General features: G+C 48.5%; 1 pseudogene; it reads left to right on the forward strand.

Moving 5' to 3' along the window:
* The first annotated feature begins 10,437 nt into the window (after positions 1-10,437).
* LOC107542077 (calponin-2 pseudogene) lies at positions 10,438-11,337 on the forward strand (annotated as a pseudogene).
* The last annotated feature ends 2,154 nt before the right edge of the window (positions 11,338-13,491 follow it).

Below are 13,491 nucleotides of genomic sequence, written 5' to 3' on the forward strand. Positions count from 1 at the left end.
GACATGCGAGTGAGGTATCCTGAAGCTTCATCAGCCTCAGAGTAAATCCACCTTTATGTCCAACCACACAGGTCGGTCTCCGAGCGCAGGAAGCCTTCCTAGGTGATGCTTCCTCCTCTGAGCTCCAAGGGCTTGACTCCTGGCTCTGCCATGGAAAATCATTTTCCCAAGTCTCCCAGATTATTTTTATCAAGTGGGAACAATGATTTCTACCTGAGAGACTTATTGCAGGAATTATATTAGATCAGGTGTAAAAGTGCCTGCACATGGTAAGTGCTCCTGGAGAGGAAATCCTCATTCGCAGCGGAGCAGCTGACTTCAACCCTGCCTCCCGCTCCCTTAGGGACCTAGAGGTTTTTCTCCTTTTACCCACTAGAGGGCACCAGAAATCACAAACTTGACATCCACTGCTCTGCACCCTGGAGAAGCAGGCTTCCCAAGCTCCCCAGGGTAAGAATGAAGGGTTTCTGGGGCTCAAATGAGACCCCACCAAGGCAAGCCAAGAGCCTGGTAGGTATCCTGTGTTCCTAGGCCTGGCTGTCAGTGGTGGGGGCAGGCTGCGATGGATAGAAAGTAGCCATGTCATCATGCCCAAAGCCCCCCTGTTCATCCCTCCATGCACTCCACAGCCCAAAAGAGTGGGCAAAAGTGCTCTTGACTTCTGGAGCTAGCTCTCTGCATTTCTGTCTGTGTGACCTTTAGCAAGTGACTTGACCTCTCTGAGCCTCAGCTGGAACTGTTACTGGTCCCAAAAAAGGGAAAAGCTCCTATATGCAGAGGGATGGCCATGATTACTTGCGTTGCTTTCCATCAAGTGAATATGCTAAAGTATAATTAGCTCTTTTTCTGCGATCACAAATGTAATGTATTGATTAGTCCAAATGTTTTGTCGAGTGCCTTACCATGAGCCAAGCCCTGAGCTGGTTTATGAGACTGGCAAAAATGAAGCTAGTAGTTTTGTTAGGGGTGGTGGGATTCTGGGTGGTAGATTTACCCTACTTCAGCTCCCCCCATTCTCTCTATAATATTGGTGCATTGACTTTACAATGGTAGAAATGGAACAAAGGGAGGAACATTAATTGGGCACCTACTATGTACCAGATGTATTACTTCATCCTTCCTCTGACTCTGGGCTCCATGCAATCAGGACTGCTGGCTTACTCACCACTGTATTCTCTGTGCCTAAGACCATGGCTGGCACATAATAGGTCCTCAATAGAGACTTCTTTAGTGATCAAGAATGATTTGTGCAAAGTTTACAAATGAGGAACTGAGGTTCAGAGTTGTGTGACTCGTCCAAGATAACCCAGGTAGTGGGATGCAGGACCAGGATCCTGAAGTTCTTTTTACTCAGTGCCTGTCCCTCCTCCCCACAGCCCCATAGCCCCTTTGCTCAAAGCATCTTATTTTACAAATACATACTTATGTAGTACTTGTTAAGCAGCAACCCTGAGAGGTGTTAGAATTTTTCTTTTTACAGATGGTAAGACTGAGGCACCAATCAGTTAACTAACTTGTCCAGATCACACTGAGTAAATGGTAGAACCAGGATTCTAATCCAGTCTGTCTGTCCCTAAATGCTTGCTGTTGACCACTGGGCCATTCTGCCTCCTCAAGGGGCTGAGGGGTGTGAATCTTCTCAATCCCCTGGGGGCCCCTGGAGGATCTGGATCATGCCATCTTTTGAACAGACCCTGGAGCCCCTGGCACAGAGTTGGGTGTGCTGTGTGTGCTCAGTTCAGGCCACTGGCTGGGGGTCTGCCCAGCAGATGAAGCCCCTTAGTTGCTGTTGCCCCATTTGGAAGTTAGCGAGTGGCCCTGGGATTTTAGTGCAAGGTCATCTCTGCCCTTTGAGCCTATAGCCACCTGTTTACGCCTGTAAACTGTGCTTTGAGGGTGCAGGGAGGAGGCAAGAGTTGGACTTTTCCCCTTTATCTGCACCCTTTTCCTCACTCTTACATGTATGTCCCAAAGTGTATGGCCTGTGTGCACATGGGTATATATGTGCATGTAGCCCATGTGGGCACACATGTTCTCATACACACATGTGTGGAAATGAGCAGTTCTGTATGTGAGTGCACATGTGTCTGGCTGTGGCATGTGCGGTTCTGTGTGTGTCCGACAGTGCAGATGTGGACCTGGGTGTGAACATGAGTTTATATACAGCTCTGCACGTGTGTGAGTAACATGGAAAGACAGACCACCAAAGCAGAAGGGCATTTCCTTGCCTAGCCTCAGTTTCCTCATCTATAAAATGGGAACAGTAATGGTACCTACCCGGTGGAACAGTGCCAGGCACACAGTAAGTGCCATAACATTAGCTACTATTATTATTACCCTCCCAGGAGTAGTGTGGAGATCCCATGGAATGATAGCTTTGAGGGTCTGGCTCAAGAAAAGTTTCTTCTGTCATCCTCAGATCAATAATTTTTCCTTCTTCCCCTCAGTTTTATCATTGCCGAGGCAACAGAACAACAATAGAGAGCGTCTGGGAAATAGAGGTGGGGAAGGGTGGGTATCTGTCACCCAGAGCGCCTTGTGAACCTTGTCCATAAGTAAGCTAGCGCAGGACTTAGCTCCAGGGTGGTGCCCAAAACACAGCTGGACAGGTAAATAAACAATTTTTTTCACCTTAGATGACTAAGCTGAGTATTTTTTTTTAATGTATCTTTATTGTTGAGGGTATCACAGATGCCCTCTCTTCCCCCCCATTGCCCCCTCCACCCCGAGTGTCTTTTTATTCTGCTTTTGTTCACTTACCATGGGCACTTTCCATGCAACAACCCATTTAGAATTATTAGAGATGTTAGAAGATGAGAAACTTCTCAATGCTCCCAAACTGAGAGGTAGTTCATTTGCTTACGCAAGAGCCATTTTAAGAAATGTGAGTCAGGGATCGACGTCTTTTTTCATATAAGTCTTTTCTTTCTTTGGGACAAGTTAGTGTTTCCGTATTGAGAATGGGGTGTCCTGGGATTTATCTGTCCCTGGACATAAAGTGATTTCATTTAAAAAATGAAGACAGCCCTAGCCAGTTTGGCTCAGTGGTTAGAGTGTTGGCCTGTGGACTGAAGGGTCCCGGGTTTGATTCCAGCCAAGGGCATGTACCTCAGTTGCAGGCCCCACTCCAGTTGGGGTGCGTAACGGGAGGAAGCCAGTTGATGTGTCTCTCTCACATCGATGTTTCTCTCTCTCTCTCTGACCCCCCCCCCCTTCCACTCTCTGAAAAGCAGTGGAAAAAATATCCTCAGGTGGGGATTAAAAAAAAAAAAAAAAATGAAGACATTAGCCGTCAAGGAAATCCAACTCAAAACCACAGTGAGATACCTCTACACACCCACCCTCCCCAGTCCCTTGGGCTTCCCCCAAGGCTTGTGTTCTTGCTTATTTGCTGATATCAATCAAGAAGACTAACCAGCTTTTTATGGTCAAGGAACTCTGGAATGAGCATGCATTTCGCCCTCGGGCCCCTTGCTTTAAGGGGTTAGGTGCAGAACGTCCGGCCCTCAGGCCATATGAGGCCGGCGAAATCATTTGGTCTGACCCTGCCAAGGCAACGCAGGCGGAACTCGAAGTTCAATAAATCTAGGAGGCTTTTTCATAGCTAATTTTTGATAGGTTGATAATTTTATATGGCCCATATATGATGTTGTAAATATTGAAATGTCCCTTGGCAGAAAAAAGGTTCCCCACCCCTGGGTTAGGGGCATACCTTTTTCTTGGGCCAGGCAAGGGCCAGCCTCACACCCATGAGAACAAGGGGAGTAAGGGGTTCTGCATGTACTGGGTGCCAGGCACTGTGGTTGACTTTTCTACATGCTTCTTTTGTTTCCCACAGCCCTGTAAAATAGGAGCCATTATCCCCATTTCTTGGAGATGGAGACTGAGGCTCGGCCAGGACAAACCTGAGCCCACAGACACTAAATGGTAAAGCTTGGAAGGAACAGTCCAGTCAGGGCTTCTGACTCTGTCCATTGCTCTCCTAATTAGTCCTTATGCCCAGAACCCTGCCCCCACTCACCCCCAGAAGTCACTCTTTTCATTAAGGAGTTCTCTTCTGTTAAAATGTAGCACACTGGCAAATGATTCTCAAATTTAGATTTTAAAATTGAACACTATTTTCTACCCAGGGATAAAAACAACTGTGAGCTTGTCAAGGGAAGGAATGAGGGTGTTTTTGCTTTTGCTTCCCCCATGTCCCCGCCGCCTATCGCAGGGCCTGGTAGGGGTTCAATAGATGTTTGTCGAACGGCTGTGTGGATGCTCAAGTGGACAAGAGCAGCTGCCTCACCAATCCTTGGCCTGTTCCTGTAGGATCATAGCTCATTTGGGCAAGATGAGACCACCTAACCTAAGAAGGTTTGTTTAATCCAGGCAATGTCTTTTTAAATTTTTAATTACTTGCCATTATTTAAAAATTAGAAGGTGTCACATAAAATCCAGGCTTCCAGCTTGTGGCAGAGACTGTCATCGAAAGCCTACCTCTCACCAAACCCTTTCCTTTCCAAAACATAGTTAGACCACACACACGCACACATATATATGCACATTTTATTGGTTTTAGAGGGGAGGTTGGGGGAGAGAGAAACATCAATTTGTTGTTCCACGTATTTGTGCGCTCATTGGTTGATTGCTGTGTGTGCCCTGGCTGGGGATGGAATGGGCAACCTTGGTGAATCTGGAGGGCGCTACCCAGCCAGGGTCCAGCTGGACTGTTTTCCAGCCTCCCTCGTAGTCAGCTGGAACCACATGACCACATTCTAGCCAGTGAAACGTGCAGAGAGGTAATAATGCACCACTTCCCGGCAGGTCCCCAGAACCTCCCTCCAACCCTCCGCACGCTCTTCCCTGTGTGCTGGCCAGATGCAGGTCAGGAAAGGACTCCTGGGCCCTAGGAGATGGCAGAACTACCAGGCGGGAGGAGTGGCTGCCCGGGGTAGCGTGGAGCCCCTGCTGCCCAGGAACTGGGAGTATGAACCTTTGGGTATTAAGGGGCTGAGCTGCTGGGCCGTTTGTTACAGCAACCTGATGAACACAGCTTCTCTTGGAAAACCAGAACTGGGTAACACTGGACTCGGTGTTCCACGTGGCAACAATGAACTTGTAATTTTTGACTGCTGCCCCTTTAGCAAGGATGGCACTTGCTAGTTCTCCTGATCTCTGGCCTCAACCTGCCTGGCTCCTAGAGTTATTTGATTTTTCGGCTCCTGATCAAATTCTATCTTTCCCTTAAACATATGAGGAAATTGAGGCACAGACAGGACAAGGGACCAGCTCAAGGTCACAGCGTGTTGGGGGAGCGAAGCTGAAACTTGGACTAGAGTCTCCTAACTCCTATCCCAGGGTCCTTTCTCAGGAACTTTCTTACCTGGGAGCAGAGAGGAGGTTTGATTAGGAAGAGAGAAAAGGAGATTCCAGTGTCTAGGGCTCTCTTGGGGTGGAGTGGAAGCTAAGTAGCCAAAAGGAGAAGGGGATGTTGCCCTGTCCAGCGTGGCTCAGTTGGCTGGGCGTCGTTCCATGCACCAAAAGGTTGTCGGTTCGATTCCCAGTCAGGGCACATGCCAGGGTTTCCAGCTCAGTCCCTGGGAGGGGGCGTGCAGGAGACATCTGACCAATGTTGCACCCTCACATCCATGTTTCTCTCTCTCTCAAAGAAAAATCAATAAACTAATCTTAAAAAAAGAGAGAGAAAGAGAGAAGGGGCACCCTGATGGTGAAAGGTGAACAGCAGAGGAGGGGGGAAGCCATGACTTTTGGATTCCATCATTTGCACAACCTAAGCTGCCTCCCCAAGGCACAGCGCCACAGAGGCCCATGTCCTTGACTGCAAAGCTCCAGTGACAAAAAACAGGAACCAGTTTTCCAATTTTCCCTCCAGACAATCAAATCCTGAAAGAAATGTACTTGTGAAATAATCCAATGACGAGGTCACTGCACCAGGAAAGTCCCTGTGGGAGGACTGGAGGGAGCTCTGTGAGGTGTGGAGGTGGGTTCTAGGTGAGCCCTTTCCCCATGGTTGTGCTCGGGGGCTTCTCCTCCGCCTCACAGAGCCACTATAACTCCTTAATACCTCGAGCAACCACCATACATTTCCTGGAAGGCTCAGAAAATACACACTCCAACTAAGGACGCATTCAGATCCCCGCCTACACTCTTTTTTGTAAGTGCAGTTTATTTGTAGACGCCCAGGGGCTCCTGAGAAGCCATGAACCCCTCTTTGGCTCCACTATCTCATCTGCCCAGACAAGACCACTACCTGGAACACACAGCAACTTTCCCAGAAACACGGCTTGCTCAGCCCTTCTCCACAGCTTATGTGCCCTTCCCCCCTTGGGGATTCCTGGCTCCCCCAGCTCAGACTGGGAAAGACTCTTGGAGACTTGAATTTGCAACCACTCCTCTCCCAACCACTTCCTCCACCCTCCCCACCACCATTGCCACCATCACCACATTGAAAGGAACAGGAAGATAGCACTTAACTAAAGGCATGTGTAGAGAAAGAAGAGATTATCTCCCCAGTCTTCTTCAAAGGCTGTTCAGAGCTGTCAGTGCAGAAAGGCCCCACTAGAAAATTCCATGAAACTGCAGGCCCTCGGGCCCAAAAGTTCTGAGTTGTCCTCTAGAAGTGACTCCTGGTGCCTCTCCCTCCTAGGAGCACGCCATGCCTTTCTTTCCTCTCAGGTGTGCGTCTCCTAAATTCTAAGGGTCCCCACAAGACTTGCAACCAGGGGAGCAATGGGCAGCAGCAGCTTGTCCCAGTCTAAGCCCCTGAACCTGTCTCCAAGGCCCCCTTTTCTCTGACTCCCCAGTGAGCTGTCAGCAGCTCTGTCCTGCTGCTGCTTCTGCCCTATCCCTTCCTTGTTTACTGTCCCCAGCTTAATAAACATGCTCTCAGAAATAAAATAAAAAAATAAGGAGTGATTCCATGGCAGTTACACAAGATGTGCAAGAAATAATAACAGCGAACCCTCACGCAGGTCTAAAACACTGCCCCACACTTCTGAGGCCAAAACATTCTGAACAAAATATTTCTGTTTAGCACTGAAACTCACTTGATGGCTTGAAACCTAACTTGAGCAGATGTATGAATATTCATTCATTATTCTCTGCAGAAATATGAATGAGTCTAGTTATGGGCGGCTAACCGAGACCCTACTACCATGTTATTTAACATACGGCATGTGCTTTCTAAAATCTCCAAATTCTCAAAATCCCACAAGAGCCCTGAGACACCGACTGGGGTTTTAGATAAGCAGTTGTAGCCTGAATATATTCTAAGTGCTTTACATCTGTTATTGCAATCCTTACAATAACCCTCTGGGGTAGAACTTATTGTTCTTCTTCCCATTTTATAGATAAGGGAACTGAGGCAGAAAGAAGTGAAGTGACTTGCTTCACAGCTGGTGGGTGTTGGAGCTGGCGTTTGGACCCAGGCACCTTGGTTGCAGAGCCCACCTCTGAACCACCCACCACCCGCTTGCTAAGCCAGGTGGGGTTGATGTTGTCGGGGTTAAACAGCACAGAATTACCATTTTAAGCTGCCTTTGCAACAAGGACATGCCCAGGAGGGTATGTGAGAAGCCAGCCTGCTGTGACAGGTGTTCGCATAGAATGACCAGCCCGGCTTGCTCCGGAACTGTCCTGGTTTTGTGGTAGGCAGACAGACATGAGCAGAGCAAGGACGATGGCCCAGGGACAGAAGGTATGGAAAGCCCTGGGTACCTAGCAAAGGACAGTTGTGGAGTGGGACCTCGCCCCCAGAGTGCCCTCTCCTCTTCTAGCACATAGCTGATCATGCAGTTTGGACTCCCCGACTTTTCCTCCTTAAAGACAACATCTAGGCCTCTGTATTTCAGCTCCAGGCCCTGAAAAGCAGCAAAACTAGGTAAGTGACTCCAGGGCTGACCTCAGGATCAGCTGCATTGAATATTGACCCCCTGCCCTGGCACCGGCCAATCAGTGGAGACCTAGACCCTGAAAGGATACACCTGGAAAGCTGCTGAATATTCTATTGAGATCTTCCCTTGGGACCTCCCCTAGAATCTTCACCCTTAAAACCCTTAGGATGGAGGACCCAGGTCTGGTGTGACTCCGCTGGTCTAATACCTGGAGCTGTCCCTGCCGCCCACAACAGTTTTAGCATGGAAAGCCCTGCATCCCAGCAAACTCCTCATTGCCACCTCACAGGGATGGTTGGGCAGCCTAAATCTTGGAGACCATGAGCCTCTGCCCCTGTGAGCACCATAAGCATCACAGCCCACTCGGGGGGATTCTAGGATCTGAAGCAGCATATTATTCACATAGCATGGCTTCTCAGCGCCAGGATCTCCTGCAGACACTCGACCAGGACACGGGAGGAAATACTGGCTGTGTCACATTCACCGAGTGGCAGTGTGTCTGTGTAAAGGGGTTTGCAAGGGCAAGTGCGACCCTATCAGGCTTTGCCCTTGAGCATTGACTTTGGACTCCATTATAAACAGTTTATAATGTTCCCCAGGTTACCCATCTGGGGGACAACTGGGCTTTGAGGGCTCCTGTCCCAGCTGGCACAGGCAGGACGTGACCCCTCCCCATCACCGCAGGAGGCTCACTCATGGGTAGAGGAATCCTAAACCTGTCTGATAAATTTGAGTTGGAGACATCCCTCCCTTGACCTCTTTCCTATTCAGATATCCTAGAAGATCAGAATCAACAGAGACCTTAGTTATTATGGAGTCTACAGGGCCAGGGGCAAAATCTGGCCCATACACACACACACACACACACACACACGTATATATGTGTGTGTGTAATCCCATGAGCTAGGTATGTATATATTGCTTATCCTATGAGTTAGGTATACATGTGGATTATCCTATGAATTAGGTATGTCTCTATGTGTTATCCTGTGAGCTTAGTGTTATGTGTGTTACTTAGTGTTATATCTGTTACTCAACAGATAAGGAATTTGAGGCTCAGAGAGAACTTGTCCCAAGTCACAGACCCCTAACTGTCTGCATTCCACACTTCCTCTGTCAGCATTTGCGTTTGCAACCCTTGATTTCCCAACCACTTTCCTGAAGTTCACAGAGGAAAACAATAGAACCCAGGAGGAAGAAATACTTAATGACCCTTTGTCATATTGTAGCAAATCGATGGTGCTGGCTCCCCTGCTGTCCTGTGAGCAAACCAACTAGAGAGTGGGTTTTCCTTCCATATCCTCAGTGCCTGGTGCAGGGCTGGCCTAGGGAACTGTGTGCTGAATGTGGGAACAGCAGGACGGCAGGTCAGGAGTGCAAACTCAGGGGTGCCTGCCTGCCCACGGCTCTGCCCCCAGACTCGGCTGCTGTCCAACCTGCCCTGCTTTCTCCTGGATACTGACAGGCCTCAAGAGCACAGGCTCTGAGGTCTAGCACATTCACACCCAAATTCCAGCTTCATCTCTCACTAGCTGTGACGGCTTTGAGCCTTAGGTTCTTTACCAGTGAATGGGGCTGATCATGGTGCCTACCTCACAGGGCTGCTGGGAGGACTAGATGAGATCATGCATGTCAATCCCTTCTCATAGTGACCAGCTTGAGAAACAGTTATTATTGTGACTCATATTTTTGTATGAGTGTGTGCGGTGAGGGTGGATTAATTTGCCCATGTCTTGACATCTCTCTTCCTTATGCACTGACTTGCCTTCCCTTAACCCAAGGCAGCCTGAAACCTGCACAGGATTGAACACAGGTCATACTCAGATGAGGGCTTCCCATATATCTCAGGGGCTTGGGGCCAATGACCTGTTACATTGTAATTTCTGAATTACATTCCTTCATCACGCCAACACAAATAAGCTCCTGCTCTCTGCCAGGCCCTGGGTCAGGACTGGAGATCCGGGAGAATTTGAACCTGTCTTACCTTTGAAGATCATCTACCCGACTGGTAGGATTAAATAAGGTCACATGACTCTCCAAATACACAGAAGATGACGACACTGGATTTTTTTCAGGAAGGATATGTGAGAGAATTCCTGCGTGTTTGAGAATGTGTCTCTTGTCTTCCCATGTGAACGATGCTGTGTGGATGATGCATCTCTCTCCATTCCTCCTCCACCTCTGTAGACATTGGCCCACTGTGTACAGACACGGAGAAGTTCAAGACCAGCTTGTATCACCCAGGGTCCTGGCAGGAACCAGGTGACACACTCAAACTGAGTAATTGAGAGTTTAATAAAGGAATTACGTACAGTTACCAAATGAATGAGACCTGAGGATCTCACGTACAACATGGTGACTACAGTTGGTTGATAACACTTGTATAACTAAAAGTTGCTGAAAGAGTAGAAATGAAATGTTTTCACCAAAAAAAAAAAAAAAAAAGGTAACTATGTGAGGTGATGAGTGTGTTAATTAGTTGAGGGGGGAGTCCTTTCACAATGTGCACATATATCAAATCATCACATTGTAATTGGCCACCACGCAGGTCAATAAGGGGCCCTGGTACAGGCTTTCGGCAAAGGTCAAGAACCGGCTCTTGTCCAAATATGACCCTCAAAAGGAGGCAGCTGGATCGAGGTACTCACAGGCCTGTCTATGGGTCTCCACTTCCAGAAGGGCCTGAAGGATGGAATTATCCTGTGCACACTCATGAATAAGCTACATCTGGGCTTGGTCCTCAAGATCAACTGCTCCATGCAAAACTGGCACCAGCTGGAGAATCTCTCCAACTTCACCAAGATCATGGTCAGCTATGGTACGAACTCTGTGGACCTGTTCAAGGCGAATGACCTGTCTGAGAGTGGAAACATGACACATGTGCAGGTGTCTCTTCCGGCTGTGGCAGGAAAAGGCAAGACAAAGCTCACAGACTGGTGGGGACATAGGCATCAAGTACTCAGAGAAGCAGGAGTGGAACTTTGATGACGCCACCAAGGAGGGCCAGTGAGTCATTGGGCTTCAGATGGGCACCAACAGGTGTGTCAGCCAGTCACGCATGACAGCATATGGCAGGAAAAGACATCTGTACTACCCCAAGAACCATCTCCTGCCACCCATGGACCACTCATCAGCCTGCAAATGGGCACCAAAACGTGTGCCAGCCAGGTGGGCGTGATGGCTCCTGGGACCCAGCGGCACATCTGTGATACCAAGCTGGGGACTGACAAGTGTGACAACTCCACATCTCTGTAGATGGGCTACATGCAAGGTGCCAACCAGCGTGGCCAGGTTTTGGCCTGGGCTGGCAGATATATGACCCCAAGTACTGCCCACAAGAGCCAGTGGCCGACGGGGCTCCAGAGTTAGCCAGCAACTGCCCAAACCCAGGGAAGGCCCTGGAGTACCCCTCTACTACCAGGAGCAGGCAGGCTACTGAGGCCCCCCCTTGCAGGGTGTCTCCCCACATCATTTCCCCATATAGGATTTTGGGTTTTTCTGTGTTTTCATCTTGTTTTTTATGTGTTCAAGTGCTTCCAGCTGAGGGTCTGTGAAGGTCAGATCCAGATGTGTGTGGGGTGGGATATCCAAGTAGCAAATCTCCCAGCAGGCTTTGGGCCAAGCTGTTGGGGGAAAAGGAAACCTGTGGAGGGAGGGTAACTGGCTCCAAGCTTCCAGTTGCTTCTGTCCTCTTGCCTTTGCTGATCAGTTTGTGGTTTCTGTACCCACAGAAGTTTCAGTCAATTTTAACAAAACAAAAGTAATTGCCAGGGGGAGGGGCTGGCCGGCATGGCTCAGAGGTTAAGCATCAACCTATGAACCAGGAGATCATGGTTCGATTCCCTGCATGGCTCAGAGGTTAAGCATCAACCTATGAACCAGGAGATCATGGTTCGATTCCCTGTCAGGGCACATGCCCGGGTTGGAGGCCAGATCCCGAGTAAGGTACATGCAGGAGGCAGCCAATCAATGACTCTCTTTTATCATTGATGTTTCTCTCTCCCTCTCCCTTCCTCTCTCTGAAATCAATTAAAAGTAATTAGGGGTGGGTCATGGGGTGGGTATGAGTCAGCATTCCTATTATCTATTGCTGCCTTGACAGCCTATCCCAAGACTTAATGACTTCAATTAACTATTATATATCTGTAGGTCAGCAATGTGGAGTGGGGTTAGTTGGGTAATTCTTCCTTTCCACCTGGCATCACATATTCAGTTGGCTGTGTTTGGTCTCTTGGTGGGGATGGCAGAAAGACTGCGCTCAGCTGGACAGTCCAGTGGAGGAGCTGCATGGGATTCTCTGGTGTGGACTTCCTACATTGTGACTCAGGGTTCCCAGAGAGAATGTTCGAGAGGCCCCAGAGGAAGCTGCAAGGCTTCTTATGACCTAGACTCAAAGTCCAGCAATGTCACTTTCACCACATTCTACCAGGCAAACAAGTTACTCAGTCCAGCCCAGGAACAAAAGGAGGAAAATCAGACTCAGTCTCACAGTGGGAGTAGCAGCAGAGAACGTGTGTCACCGTTAATGGACCAGCAAGTCATCCAGGTTGGCCAGTGTTTGAGGAATGTGCTGGCAAGTGATGGGACTGATTGGAGATGGACTTGAATGTCATGACAGGGGCCGGGGAGACAGTAATGAGGTAGAGAGTGAAGGTTCTAGAGGCAGGTTCAAATTCAAATCCCAGCTCTGCCACTCAGAACACATGTGCGAAGCAGGCTCTGCTTTTCTCTGAGTCTCAGTGTTCTCACCTGTAAAGTGAGGAGATCACTTCCTGCTTCATGGTATTGCTGTAAAGATTAAATACAATGTAAAGATTAAATATGATGGTGTTTATAAAGCGCTTCTCAGAGTACCTGCTCCAAATATTTCTCAATAAGTGGAGCTGTTATGATTTACCCTGCATAGCACAGAGAACTGGGAAAGAATCTTACAAAACACTCCTCTGGTTTCCACAATGTACTGGAAGAATCATTTTTGACCTGCTCTCTGCTTCACTCCCACGTACAACCCAATCCAAAGTCAGGCGACTTTACCCCTTAAGTGTAGCTTGAATCTGATTTTCTCCATCTCCCCCAGCCTGGGCTACTGCAGTTGCCTCCTTCCTGGTCTCCAGACTTGCTCTGGCCCCTCTGCAATGCCCTCGCTCACTGCAGCTGAGACAGGCTAGTAAGCCAGGACAAGCGGAGTGGGGAATTCCACTGACAGATAGTTAAAAGGCCAAGCAGTTTATGGTCGTCTAGTAAAAAGCTTATCTTCCCTAATCAAGAACACTGAAGAGTAAATGGTTTACACAACTCCCCAACCAGAGGGTAAATTAGCTTAAATCACCCTAGTTGGGGAGATAGATCACAGAAATCCAATTAGTGCCATTTGTGCCAACCACATCCAAGGACAGATAAAGGGAATAAATCTCATTTTGGCACATCAGCATAAAGCTGATAAATATTCTATTACATCCGCCCCTAAAATTCCCACCTTTAGAGAGCTCTGCCCAGGCTGTCCTGTTGCTTCTACCCTAGGCCCACCCTTGTTTCACTGTCCCCAGCTTTGATAAACATCCTCTCAATCACCTGGACTTGTGCTGTGAAATCT

The sequence above is a fragment of the Miniopterus natalensis genome, chromosome 7, assembly GCF_054644295.1.
Source record: "Miniopterus natalensis isolate mMinNat1 chromosome 7, mMinNat1.hap1, whole genome shotgun sequence".
Taxonomy (NCBI): Eukaryota; Metazoa; Chordata; class Mammalia; order Chiroptera; family Miniopteridae; genus Miniopterus; species Miniopterus natalensis.